This window comes from Anser brachyrhynchus (genome assembly GCF_964034855.1).
Source record: "Anser brachyrhynchus genome assembly, chromosome: 1".
In the NCBI taxonomy this organism is placed as follows: domain Eukaryota; kingdom Metazoa; phylum Chordata; class Aves; order Anseriformes; family Anatidae; genus Anser; species Anser brachyrhynchus.
In genome coordinates this window covers 22,551,580-22,564,093 of record NC_137694.1, presented here as the reverse complement: position 1 = coordinate 22,564,093, position 12,514 = coordinate 22,551,580, and the positions used below count along the sequence as shown (strand labels likewise).

Genomic DNA, 12,514 nt, shown 5'->3' with positions numbered 1-12,514 from the left:
ATAATCTGAGTGCCTGTGAAACAGCAGTAATTAATGATGAATCATTTATTCATTGAATTTTGTCTCTATTTATGCGTGAATACTGACAGAATTAGTCTGCAGTTCTTAGACTCATGTTTCAAAACTGGTGTATCCAATTATTTTCCATGAATATTTCTTGATAGACAGCTTGCATATGAGCTGTTCTTACTGCAAATATCAGAGCATCAGTGTTTCAAGAGGCAGATGGAACAGACAGATTATATTCGACATGGGTTGAGATAACATGCTTCCAGTATGGCCCATGTCATTATGTCAGATATCCTAAACTCTCATATTAAGTTAGGTCATTCTTGTTGTCATCAAGAGGTTGTATTCCCCAAGAAAGCAACAGGGGGTTCTGCATGTTATATCATGTGCCTCAGCAGGAAGGCAAATGAGTGCCATACGCCTGCTCTTCTGCAGTTATCAAGTTAGGGGATGTCATTATTAACATTTGCCACATCGCTCTGAGAGGCAGTTACAGGACATACCTTTTACCTCAATGCCATACTTGGAACCAATCATGAGATGCCGAGAAAGCCTTTTAAACATCTATTTTCTCCTTTAGTGTCAATGAGATTCAAAAGGCCTTTTTCCTCACACACAGGTGTGTTTTTTTTTTCCAAAGTTATGTCTACAGACTCTTAGAGGACCTTGTATCTTGTTTGGAGCAGCATAAGTGTACATTGTACTTCTTGCTCTTTACACAATCAAAATAATCAGTCTGAAGAAATAACCCAGACATATTTGGTCACCAAAAACCACTTCTTTTAATTAATTTGTAAAGCATGATATCTACATTTATACTGCCACTCTGGCTTCCACTAGCTTCCAAAAGGCAGGATATACTTGGTGGTCTGTGAACAGAGTTGAGACAGACTTATCCAAGATATTTAGCTAGTTTGTTCAATGCTGCCAGACATTAAGATCCTTATACCATAGCAAGAAGTACGTCAATGTCTATTCAAATATGCATAGTGAATTGTCTGTGACCCAGAATCTAGTCATAACCCATAGAATACCTTAGTATTACTTCTGAATTTATTCTGCTTCCATCTGTCACCTTACAGTGGTCACCAGCCTGTTTTCTTCATAACTTCTATGTGTTTTATTAAAAAGTGCTACTTCCTAAAGCATTATTTCCATAATTGAACACAACCATCTAATACAACAAAGCAATGTGCTGAAAGTCACTGGGGCAGAATTGTAATACATATAAATAGAATCCAGATTTTCCCCTTCTCCTAGGGTGAAAAGAAGTAAAAACATTCTTTTCTTTCTAGAAAAGAATTATTATGCTAAGGGAGTAACCCAAGCATTTATTTTCATCCACTTCCAGATTTCAGCATATTTTCCTCCATGTATTCAGATGATGTATAATGCAATTAGGTATTCTGGAAAAGGAGTAATAATATCATCTAAATGTTATGAAAAATCTCTTAGAACACTTGCTTGAAAATATGACCAACATAATTAATATTTTTGTAGTCACCTGCAACAGACTTAATTCTCCTGAGAAATCCTAACAAAGCTGCAAAATCTCCTTGCCCAGTAAAGACCAGCATTTCTAAATCTGTCTATCTACAGACAATGGGAGAAGTTCTCAGTTCCATTCCCAATGAAAGCAAACAGTAAGCTGAAGAAATAACAGCAAAGCATTACTGCAATTCACATAATGCAACAGAAGAACATAAAGTGCCTGCAGCACAATCTTGCCTCTGGGATGAGCACATAAAAGCCACTGACAGGGGTCAAGAGCTTACAGGGAAAATTTGCAGCTGACTTGCAAATTTGCTTTCTGAGGCATCTTTGTGCTAAGGTTCAGGTCTGTTTTTTCGCATCCTGGTGACAGCAAGGAACAAACACAACATAAAAACACACGTGGACCACAGCTCAATACTTCAATACTGAGGAGCTGAGGCAAAGCACAAGTGTGTACAAGCTGCTAATGTAGGAATGCAAGACAGTGCAAGCTAATGTGAGGGAGAAGAGGTTAAAACATATTCAGCCCCTCCATAAATCTTTGTCTAAGACAAGATCAGTCCAGAGGAAAACCATTATGCTCCCTGGGACTGCAGAATTAAGAATAGGTGTGAATGGGGTACTGAAAAAGGACTCTGGTAAAAGAATATTTTCTCTTCTCATCTGTGGTGCCAGAGGAAGGAGATAATGTTGAATTGACTGCAACTTCAGCTCAAGCAAACCTTCAGAAGAGATGCCTCTTGGTCATTAATAACTGCACCAGTAGAACTGGCATCAGAGATTGTGCCTAGCGCGTTGCTGAAACCATTTACTTGTTCTAGTACAAACTGGACTATGAGGCAGACCTTGGGTGATGTGAACCTGGGAAAAATGTCCACAAAAGTCAGAACCTTGAGGGACCCAAACAGACCTGCATAATCAGAACTAAATTCTATCCAGAGCTGACAAAAACTTACTTAAATCAGATGAGATTAATGCAGAGAATTAATTTCTCTTTTACTTGTTTCCCATTGCAGTTTTTCAACAATGGCCTTTGATATTCCGCAAAGGTTAGGCAGCATCTAGGCAAAAAGCACATTATGGCAATGACAATTAATTTAACTGTGGTGATAATAAATTGCATGTATGTGGGAGGGACACTATCACTGAAATACATTTCTCCACTTCTTTTTCATTTGCTCAAGTTCCATTTTTAACATCCTAAAGCTACATACTAACAACCTCACCCATAGAGCAACATCAGGTAAACTATGTTGATGAATCCCTTCATCATGTAAGTTCCTGGGGAGATGCTCATTACATGCTTCTTCTAGGCAAGCAATAAGAAGCCTATGGCTTAGTAGGTGCAATTAAAATCTTGACATTTACCACACACAGTACTTACAGTTACTGTGATATTTACAACATGACATACTGCGTTCTGAATGCCACAAATACTATAGGGAAGGTAAATATTTCCATACATGAAAGATGGAGGCATTGATGATTTTCAATGTATTATAAACAATGTATAATTCATTGATAAATAAAAACCTTCATTTGATTCCTTTATTTTTCTCTGGGGGAAGGGGAAGCCTATTTTGGAAAGAGGGGTTTTCTTTCGTTTTTTTTTTTTTTTTCCTTTTTATCTTTAATATATATCGATTTCTAGGAAAAAAAAAAAAAGGTAAACTGGTATTTACTGGTATTTACTGCAAGAGCTTTAATTTCAGGGACCACTCATTTAATGCTCCAAATCAAGTTTTGACCATATTATTGGCAAGCTTTACTTATTCCAGAGCCTTAAAAAAAAAAATGTTTTGTTTTCCTAAAGAAACAAAGCTTATGCAATCATACTGTCATATTGTGTGTGGATGCATGTAGCTGTCTGCCTTTCCCAGATACATTATATGAGGTCTACTAGCTTTTTACACAGTTTTGCCAAATTTGACAGAGAGATACAGGTACACAAGCTTATTAAGTACATTTATCTTTTGTGATAGCACAAGTCTGATGAGGGAAGAGAGATCCAGTTAGTGCTCTCACTGAGGGAAAGGCTAATCTTACCTTTTGCTAGACCCCACAGCATCCACACAGGACAGAACCATTTCAAATACCCAACAACAGATAGAACTTTAATCAGAGTTCTCAACCAATTCAGCCATGAAATACCAAGCCATAGTTAATGAGATTGCATTATGCCCTTGCTCACAGAAGCGCTTGTTTCTTTAATGTTTAGAACCCAAGATATCTTCAGCTTAGAAAATCCCCAGGCCTTTTATCTGCTCTCAGGCTTCCACAAAAATTGAATAAATTCAGTGAGCACAGATTTATCAAATGGCTATTAAATAAAATGATCCAGTTACACTCCATGGTATAAGAAATGTTGGTGAATCACTTTGCACATACAGCCTGTTCCTCAGGTTTTTCTACAAAATGCCTTTGCAGAGACAGAGACCTGAGCTAGCTGGACCTTTGATTAGATCCCATTCAGCTGCATTAAGGCTCTCATGTTTAGTGAATACTGGATAATTATTTTAATCAAAATTAAATTTCACTGACCTCTCTTCTAAGAAAAACTCAGACATTTGCTATCCTTTCCCTTAAAATAAATGGTGTCTGCATTTCTGTTCATAACATTAAGTAACAGATTGATCAGAACTCCCTGGTCCCTTTTCTGCAAGAGTTCTTCTATAGGCACAGAATACACATGGGATGAAATACAATCCTGCTAATGAGATGATTAGTTAGGCACAGCCTGATTGAAAATGTAAATGTCTGGGCCCAAATGGGGACTTCTCAGTCCACTTAAATTGACTCTCTGGAGAGTTTAGGCACTCAACAGAAAAATCTGCAGAAGACAATGTTCTCCTAATTCACCTTCCTCCCCCTGCAGCAGAGCACTGAGCTCCTTTTTGTTAACACATCTAAATCCATAACCAGTCTATAAGAATCAATGCAAGTTTTTCATATAAATACTGGGTCTACACGCAGCAAAAGAGAGAGAGAAGTAGAAGAAGAAAGGAAGGAAATCAGGCAGGTTTGTTCCCAACACCAGGAACCTTGATTAAAATCACCATTAAAATTAAGGACAGATATCATTCTCCTGACCACTCTAGTCACAGAAGAAAGCAGTCCCCTCTCTCTCACACACACACTTTATTTCTCTTTTCCTGATGATCTCAGAGACTTATTCTTAGTCAGTTATCTTTTCTGTAAGTTTCTTTAAATCCTAGTTGGATAATCTTCCAGATGCTGGGAGAACCCTTTTGTCAGAGGAATTCCTGGGGATATAACTCCTATTTGATAAAATTGGGAGTTGCTAAATTAAGAAAGGATTGACTGCACATATGATTCTTTGTTCATAGTAGAAATCCTATTTTAACAACAACTATTTTTAAGGAACCCTATAACAAAGCAGGTGCGTTGTACACATCATGTTCTTGTGTTTTATATTCTTTCAGATAAGACACTGAACTTCTGAATACTGTGATCTCTCAGTGTGTGTCTTGAAGAATTTACATCTTTGCCTGCATTCTTGCTACTTTCAACCTTAGACATCCCAAATGTATAGGCACTCTTTGAACTAATTTCCCCAAATCATTTTCATTTTTGCACTCTCTCTGAGCATGCATTTGGCTCATAGTCTCACGTAAAAGCCCTACACGTATCAGCACCCTCACAGACAGGTATACTCAGACTGCTGCCATCCCAGGGAGGGCATTCACACATTTTCAAAAAATCACCATCCACTGATGCTACAGTCAGCTCTTAATGTAATGCAGGAGATGGCCATGGTGTCCATCATGTGAAGTAAATCACCTTCCTGATCACAGCCAGTATTTCAGGTTTTTCTGAGGACTTCATCTGAGCTGAGGGTGTGGCCTGCTTACAGACAGAAGCCTCTAGCAGGAGCTTTCAAAGCAATGAATTTGGGTGTCTAAGAGCTAAGTCATCTGGGAAAGAACGACATCTGGAAGGCCATCTGGGGCTCTGACAGGATGGATGGGATACAACTCATGTCATCATTTACTACACAATTCATTTTCTATTTGTCATCTTTAGTTTTCCTTCACCATCAAGAAATTGCAACTCTTGTTTTCCTTTCTTCCCAGTTTATTTGCTCTGAAAGGCTGTCATGAGCAAGTATATGTGAAATCAAAGCTTTTTACAACAAAAAGACTTTGTGATAACATACAGCATCTGTAGTGTTTTCGTTTCCCCCCAGTACTTTGTCATCTGCTTTGGGAGTATGGTCTCTGCCTTCATACAGCATCATTCCACCCCACCACTACCATCACCAGTATGTACACATACTCATCTTAAGTTCAGCAACTCAACACAATGAATTAAAAAACAGCTGAATGCACTTTACCCTATAAAAACAGGAATGACTCAGTTCTTTGAGAATGTAGCACAGGATGTGGCATCTAAAACTAAATCTAAACTAAGACTACAGCAGCTTCTGACAATCAGTTTAAGCTATGAAAATAGTGCAAGTTCACAAGACACCTTTACTTGCTTTCTTTTTATAAATCTGCCATAGATGAATGAATACCAGCTTTGTTTCCAGTTTCAAAAGTACTTTTACTTTGATAACTGTATCCCTCTCTCCTGTTAGTTGCCAGGAATCAAAAGCCAAGTAGTTAAACCTGATATTCATTTTTATAATGAACCTACATTAAATGCAAATTAGAGATGAATATTTGCTATTTTTGCACTTCTATTGTGTCTGTTATCTTAGCTCTAAAGGACTTCAGATACTCACTGGTTTTAGGATTACTGTAATACACAAGTTTCTTGCCCTCCATCCCCTCACGCTACCTCTGTGTTGGAACGATTGCTTTCTTTTCCATTTGGTGATCACTGAACAATATTTTCAGTAAGAATAAAAAGTTAATTCAGCAAATTAATCAGGGAAAGGCTGAGGCTCATTTTGGGATCACATCATGCTAGCTGTTAGAGACATTAGCCTTATTTGTATTCCTTCTCGTTCTAAAATCTATTTATTCACACATGTTGAAAGGAATTAATTAGAAAGGTGGGAAATTTAGTGCTGGTGGAAGTAGAGAGTTAATAATGTTAGGTAAGCAAAAGCAAGTGCTATGTAAACTCTCCATACTCTCAACTGCATATGGTATAGACTGCAAAAATGATGAATTGTGAAGATCTTGTAATACTGGAATAGCGCCTGACAGGAAGTTTAGAGACAAAGCTCTTTTGCGTGAGTAACTAAGATTTGAGCTTACTTGCAGAGGTGAATGCTTGGTATTACATAATCCTATTTATTGTCTGTGTTCTGTGGTTTTGGTTAATTAATCAAAAATACACAACAGCAGTCACTGAGATGAAAACTGATCTGCCCTATAGTCCATAAAACTACAACTGTTTCAATAGGAAAATCCTATGATTTATCCTTTTGTAATTTAAAAAGTGACTTAGTGTAAAAATACACTCTACAAGATAGCAGATTTGCATTCTTGGTTGCATTTGAAAATCATGTCTCCTAACTGGAGAGACAAACCATATTTGTGACTGTATTTCACTGCTGTTAGTTACCGTTGCAGTGCCAAGATAGTTAAGACAGAGTGAGGAGTAAGCTAGAGCAGCGCTGGGATTTTGGGCATCACCAAGAGGAACTTTTACTAAACACTTGCAATTTCACTTGAATAAATCCATTTAAGACGAAATAAAATTACAGAGTTATCAATAAGGATACCATCTGAAAGAAGTGGGAAATTCATGACTTGAGCAAAAAAGATGATTTGGTGGGAGATATGGAAGCCAAGCTCGACTCTCAAGCTTGGAGCCTCCACAACTGTTTGTTCCCTGTAGCCTGAGCAAAGTCTAAGAAAGACACAGCGTATGAAAGGATGCTCCAGAGTTGATGTCATGCTGTCTCAAGCAAACATATTGCACGGTCCTTTTTATTAGCTCACAAAGGTCCATCTTGAAACTTGTTTTGTTTTCCTTCCTATGAATAAATACATAAAATCAGGCAGAATTCAGGGACTTACCTCTGTCCAGCGAAACATTAAACTACCTAGAGTATCAGTCCTTAAGAAAACATAACTGCACTTTGTTAATTGTTTTATTAATATCATAGAATATCCCAAGTTGGAAGGGACCCACAAGGATCATTGAGTCCCAAATGAACAGAAGAGAAACTAAGGGTTTATAACAGGTAACAGAAGAAATCCACTTAACATTTTTCCCCTTTATGTTCTTTCTTTCCCTTCTTTCATTTCTCATTTTCTCTGTTTTATTCTGTGTAGATTCTCTCTTATTGGACAATGAAAAACCTATTTGGACACAATGTACATAATCTCTCTCTTGCACAAGATTCTCTATGGCTGTATAACAACTAAAGGAGGAGATGAGCAAAATGAATTATTTAGAAGTAATCAGAAGGCAGCTCTCTACCCACCACAGAAGTCCTTGAATGCCTTCCACTGCTCCTCCTGAGAGGCACCTGAGGTGCAGGTAGCCCAGAGGGGTTTGTCACAAGCTTGTGATGCCTGTGGCAAGTGCACATATGGGAACTGATGTTCTTCCATCAACTAACACATTTCCTGAACACAGCCAAATGTCCTTCTTTCAGAAAACTGTCTCCTTTGTAATTATTTGTCATAAAAAGACAAAGAAAGCTAAGACAACACCAGTTAAACTGACCTTAGTTAATGAACCTTATAATTTCACAGACATTAGTGTGGAGAACGGACCATTACCATTACTCTTTAATTAGGAAATCATTCTACATCTGAACTGAACTCTTGCCATCCCTTGAAATCCTTCCCCCCGCACTGCGCTCAGACTCAACCAAGGGAAGAAAATCATCATCAGAATCCCGTGACTTTAACAGCCTCCCTGCAGATACCATTGTTAACTCACGTACATCTGATTAACTAAAATATCAAAACAATGAAGGGACTTAGTCATGAAAAGCCCGTTAACTTCAATAAGAGGTCTATAACTAGGCCTGTAAATACTTCCCTCTATGTCACCAATATCATTCTGTAAGTTATTTTTTAAAAAACAAATTCTTTGCATTTAACTGGCAGAAAAAATAAATCCACATATTTTTCATGTTTTAACAACAAAAAGAATATCTTGTGTTGATCGAATTGCCAGTCTCTTGTTAACACTGCTGAAGAATTAGATCTCATTCAATGGATTTTTTCTACTAGCTTCTTCAGGGTCCTACTTAATAATAACTTAATTTGTCAGTTGGGTTGTGATCCCTTGCAATCTTGTGTACGTTTGTCAAAAAAAAAAATCAATAAATATTCAAACCATCCTTACCTTTTTTTTCTGGTAAGCCCTTCCTTAATTTATTTGCAGAAAAATGTCAGCATTCTCACCTGACACCCCCATGAAAACCTTGTTCCTGATCCAGGTCCAGCCCCTATGTGTTTCACAGTTTCATCCATTTCTGACACCAGTTTTACATGCAAACTGAAGCTAGGGACAGTTTAACTTAGTCTTTTATGCACAGATGAGGGAGTCTTCATAACTGGAAAGAAATGCTACATATGCTGTCCTATATAAGTGTTACAGAAAACCAGAACAGCATGCACCATGTTGGCTTCATCTTCTCAGTTCTGTGAAAGGGACATTATACTTTCCAAAACAAATTATTCTGGAAAAAAAAAATAAAATATTAACCAATTAAAATAATTTAACTGAAATTAAATAATATTTCTACTTCCTGAATAAGCTCTGAAAGGATGTAATCCATAAAATACTACAATATAATGGAAGCAATTATGAGGTTTGACAATTCTTATAAATTGAGCAGTGCGATTATCTGCACTTCATTAAGTGCATTAACATGTTGGGTAAAATACTTATAATCACATCACTCAATTTACTGGACTTAGCAAATGTTGTAATGCATTTCACAGCAAATGCAATATTATAGCAAAATACATTACAATATACCCATTAAAGCATACATAAAAGCACTGCCCTCTTTTGGTTAGTATCCAAACATATTAGTGAATAGGGTCTCTGGTTTATGGATTTGTGCTTTATACCAGTCATCTTTGGGAATTTCTAAAAAGTCACTTTATGCAAGAGGGATGGCCCTGAAGATGTGGACAAGCTCTGCTGAATTATATGGACTCTCATTCTGTGTGTCAAGACTTTCATAGTATTCATGTCAATCTTCAGCTTAAACTTTAATAAGATGAAGGGTTTTTATTTCCTGGGACTGTACAATATCATTCTGTCTCATCTAGGGGCTTTCTAGGAAAGGTGCCACTATGGGTTTCTCTGTATCCCAGGTATCACTGGTGAAGCCTAGTAAGATGTAGTTCTCTCAAATGTTATAGACTTTGATGTTCTGGAACGTGCATGTTGTTTTAAAGAGAGTAGGCTGTGCAAAAAGAGAAATACAAAGAGCTCCTCAAAATAAAGGAAAGGAAGCCAAGACTAATGTTGGAATGCCTACAAAAATAAATAACTTCACATAAAAATTAATTAGGACATTTTGTTCTTATTCTTGAAATAAAGTAGATCTTGCCTTGATACTCCTGAAAATAGGTGTGGTTGTTCTTAATTTAGAAAACATTTCCATTCACGGGATTAATGACATTCTGCAAATTATTGAAATAAATGTTTGCAGGAATCATTGAGGTCTTGGAATATTTTGTTTGTTTGTTTGTTTGCTTTTTATGCTCACCCCCTCTTTAAACATTTGCAAATTCCATCCATAAGTGCATGCACTTCAGTGGCCTCAGTTCTCGATTTCGAAATGAACAACTGAATTTTCTTTGTTTTCCAAGGTTTTTGAACTTTTGTTCTTCCTCCTATTGCCAAGCACAGCATTTTGGTAAGCAATCCAAGGAGTTGGGTTGACATCTGAATGGCATCTGAAGGGTATGCTGCAGGTCTGAACAGTGTACTCGGTATGTACATGGCAGGAAGTTTTCTGGAAGCATACGGCAACAGCAGTACATAAGGATTTATCTGCATGACACCTCTGCTACTCAAGGGTATTGTTTTGTAATTCATTCTCTTGATTAATTGTCTAGTCAAAATATCATGCTTTAATTAACAGTCTTAAAGAAAGAGACCAGCATTTTTGTTAGAATATCAACATTTCAAACGATTAGTCTCTTTCAGTCTCTTCTAGAAAGTGATGAAAAAACACCAATCATTCTATATTGAAGAAACGCTAAAAGGTAGAGGAACAAGTGATACTATTTCCATCATAGAAAGTCCTTGAGAGAGCAAGATTTAGACTAAAGACACTAAGCTTGTACTTGTTTTCAAGTACAAGGAAAAAAAAATATCTTTTTGTTAATCAGTAAAGTTTTACAATATGCATATTGCTACCATCTCAATTTTTAGTGGTGGCATCACAGCTTGTAATTTGCATAAAAATCATGCATTTCTAAAAGAAAGAAAAAAAAAATCAATGATGTAGGAGTCTTTCCAACTATTAGTGAAGCATACACATATGCCTGTTTTTTTCCTGGAATGAGTAATAGTAATTCTTTGAAATATTCTATTCTTTGAACAGAATTCGTTGGAGCTTTGTGGGCAGTTCATTTAGTAACAAAATTGAAGGAATGATTTGTAACTGACTAAATGGGTTAGCCTATTCTGAACCTATGCAGGCTCATGCAAACATCCAAGAGAGAGCTACTGCTAAACTACACCACTTCAAGTTTAACAGCAAACATGTGCTTACTATGATTCAGATAACAATATGGCCCTTCAGTCTTCAACAGAAGAAAGAAAGTAATGAAATAGAAGGTTTCTTTGACATTTCCTATCAGATTCTTATCTTAGTCTTTGAACATTGCCATCATTACAACATCCAACTCACTTAACTCTTCTATATCATGCAGATGAGCAAAGCGTAAGGGTCTTGTATAGCAATTATGGGTTCAGGAACAAGTAGTATGATCCTACATAATAGGAAAATGTACGAGTTTAGACTACCTCAAAGAATAAATGTATTCCTGAGGGCCATATAAGCACAATAGATAAATGTGTAAGATAAGTTCAAATCTCTCTGCATTCTGTAATTGTTAGTACTTACATAGAATGTAACAGTAGTTACTACCAAAACAGATATATCAGTCTTGCATATGGAATATTAAAGTTCATGATAGAGTTTTCAAAAGAAATATTTCACAAACTTGGAAGTAATAGAAAGAAATTGAGGGCGAGTGGAAGGAAAAGACTCCTAAGGGTCAAAGCAATGAGTAAAAAGAGTCAACTCATCGTTAAAGGCTAACAGACATGCACTAGAACTGCCTGCTATGGCTTGTGCTGTACAACACAATGCTCTTCAAATGAGAAAAAAAAAAAAAAAAAAAAAGGAGGGGTTAAGTATTGACCAGAGAAATGGGTAAAACTGAAGAGGGTATGAAATTATTTGAAATAATCAAGATCAGAGAGAGGAGACAGAGTAGTCTCAAAGCTCAATAAACAAGTATATCATCAAAAAATATTGACTATTGACAAATGCAAGGGAGCATACACTGGCAGGAATACCTGGAATTGTTCACACACATCATTGAGTATTAAATCAGCTGTAGCCATTTGTTAATAAACCTTGAGTGTCAGAACAGATAGCTTTTGGAAATAATTTTCTTGATACCCAGCAGCCAACAGAAAAAACTTACAGTTTGTCAGGATATATAAAGAATTGGGTTGAGAATAAAAATGAGATTACAATGACACTATATAAATCAACAGCAAGGCTTCATTTGGAGTGTTCAGTCACAGCTACACAGCTTAACAGAGACATAAATGAAGTAAGGAATCCAGAAACTGTCAACAAAAACTATTAAGCTGCAATTATTTCATATCTTCCAACTCAGAGTTAAGATAAGTAGGAAGGCACATTACTGAGGAGGTTAACTGGATTCTCCTGTGTACCACTCCTACTGTCACAACAAGAGGAGATTCAAGATGTAAGGTTAAAATGATTACACGAAGAAATTATAACAGATATAAATTTTCATTCTTTGGGAAATCTAAGTATCAACCATTAAATACACAGGGTTACACTGTT

The 12,514-nt window shown here is 36.6% G+C and overlaps 1 protein-coding gene and 1 long non-coding RNA gene across 8 annotated transcripts in view; one reads left to right on the top strand and one right to left on the bottom strand.

The window, feature by feature from the left end:
* The window catches only part of GRM8 (glutamate metabotropic receptor 8), a 347,580-nt gene that overhangs the window by 257,269 nt on the left and 77,797 nt on the right, over window positions 1-12,514 (bottom strand). The window lies entirely within an intron of this gene.
* LOC308187462 lies at window positions 4,765-9,732 on the top strand. Its single transcript, XR_013944706.1, has 3 exons — window positions 4,765-6,706; window positions 7,589-7,666; window positions 7,758-9,732. It is a non-coding gene; the product is annotated as an uncharacterized lncRNA (long non-coding RNA).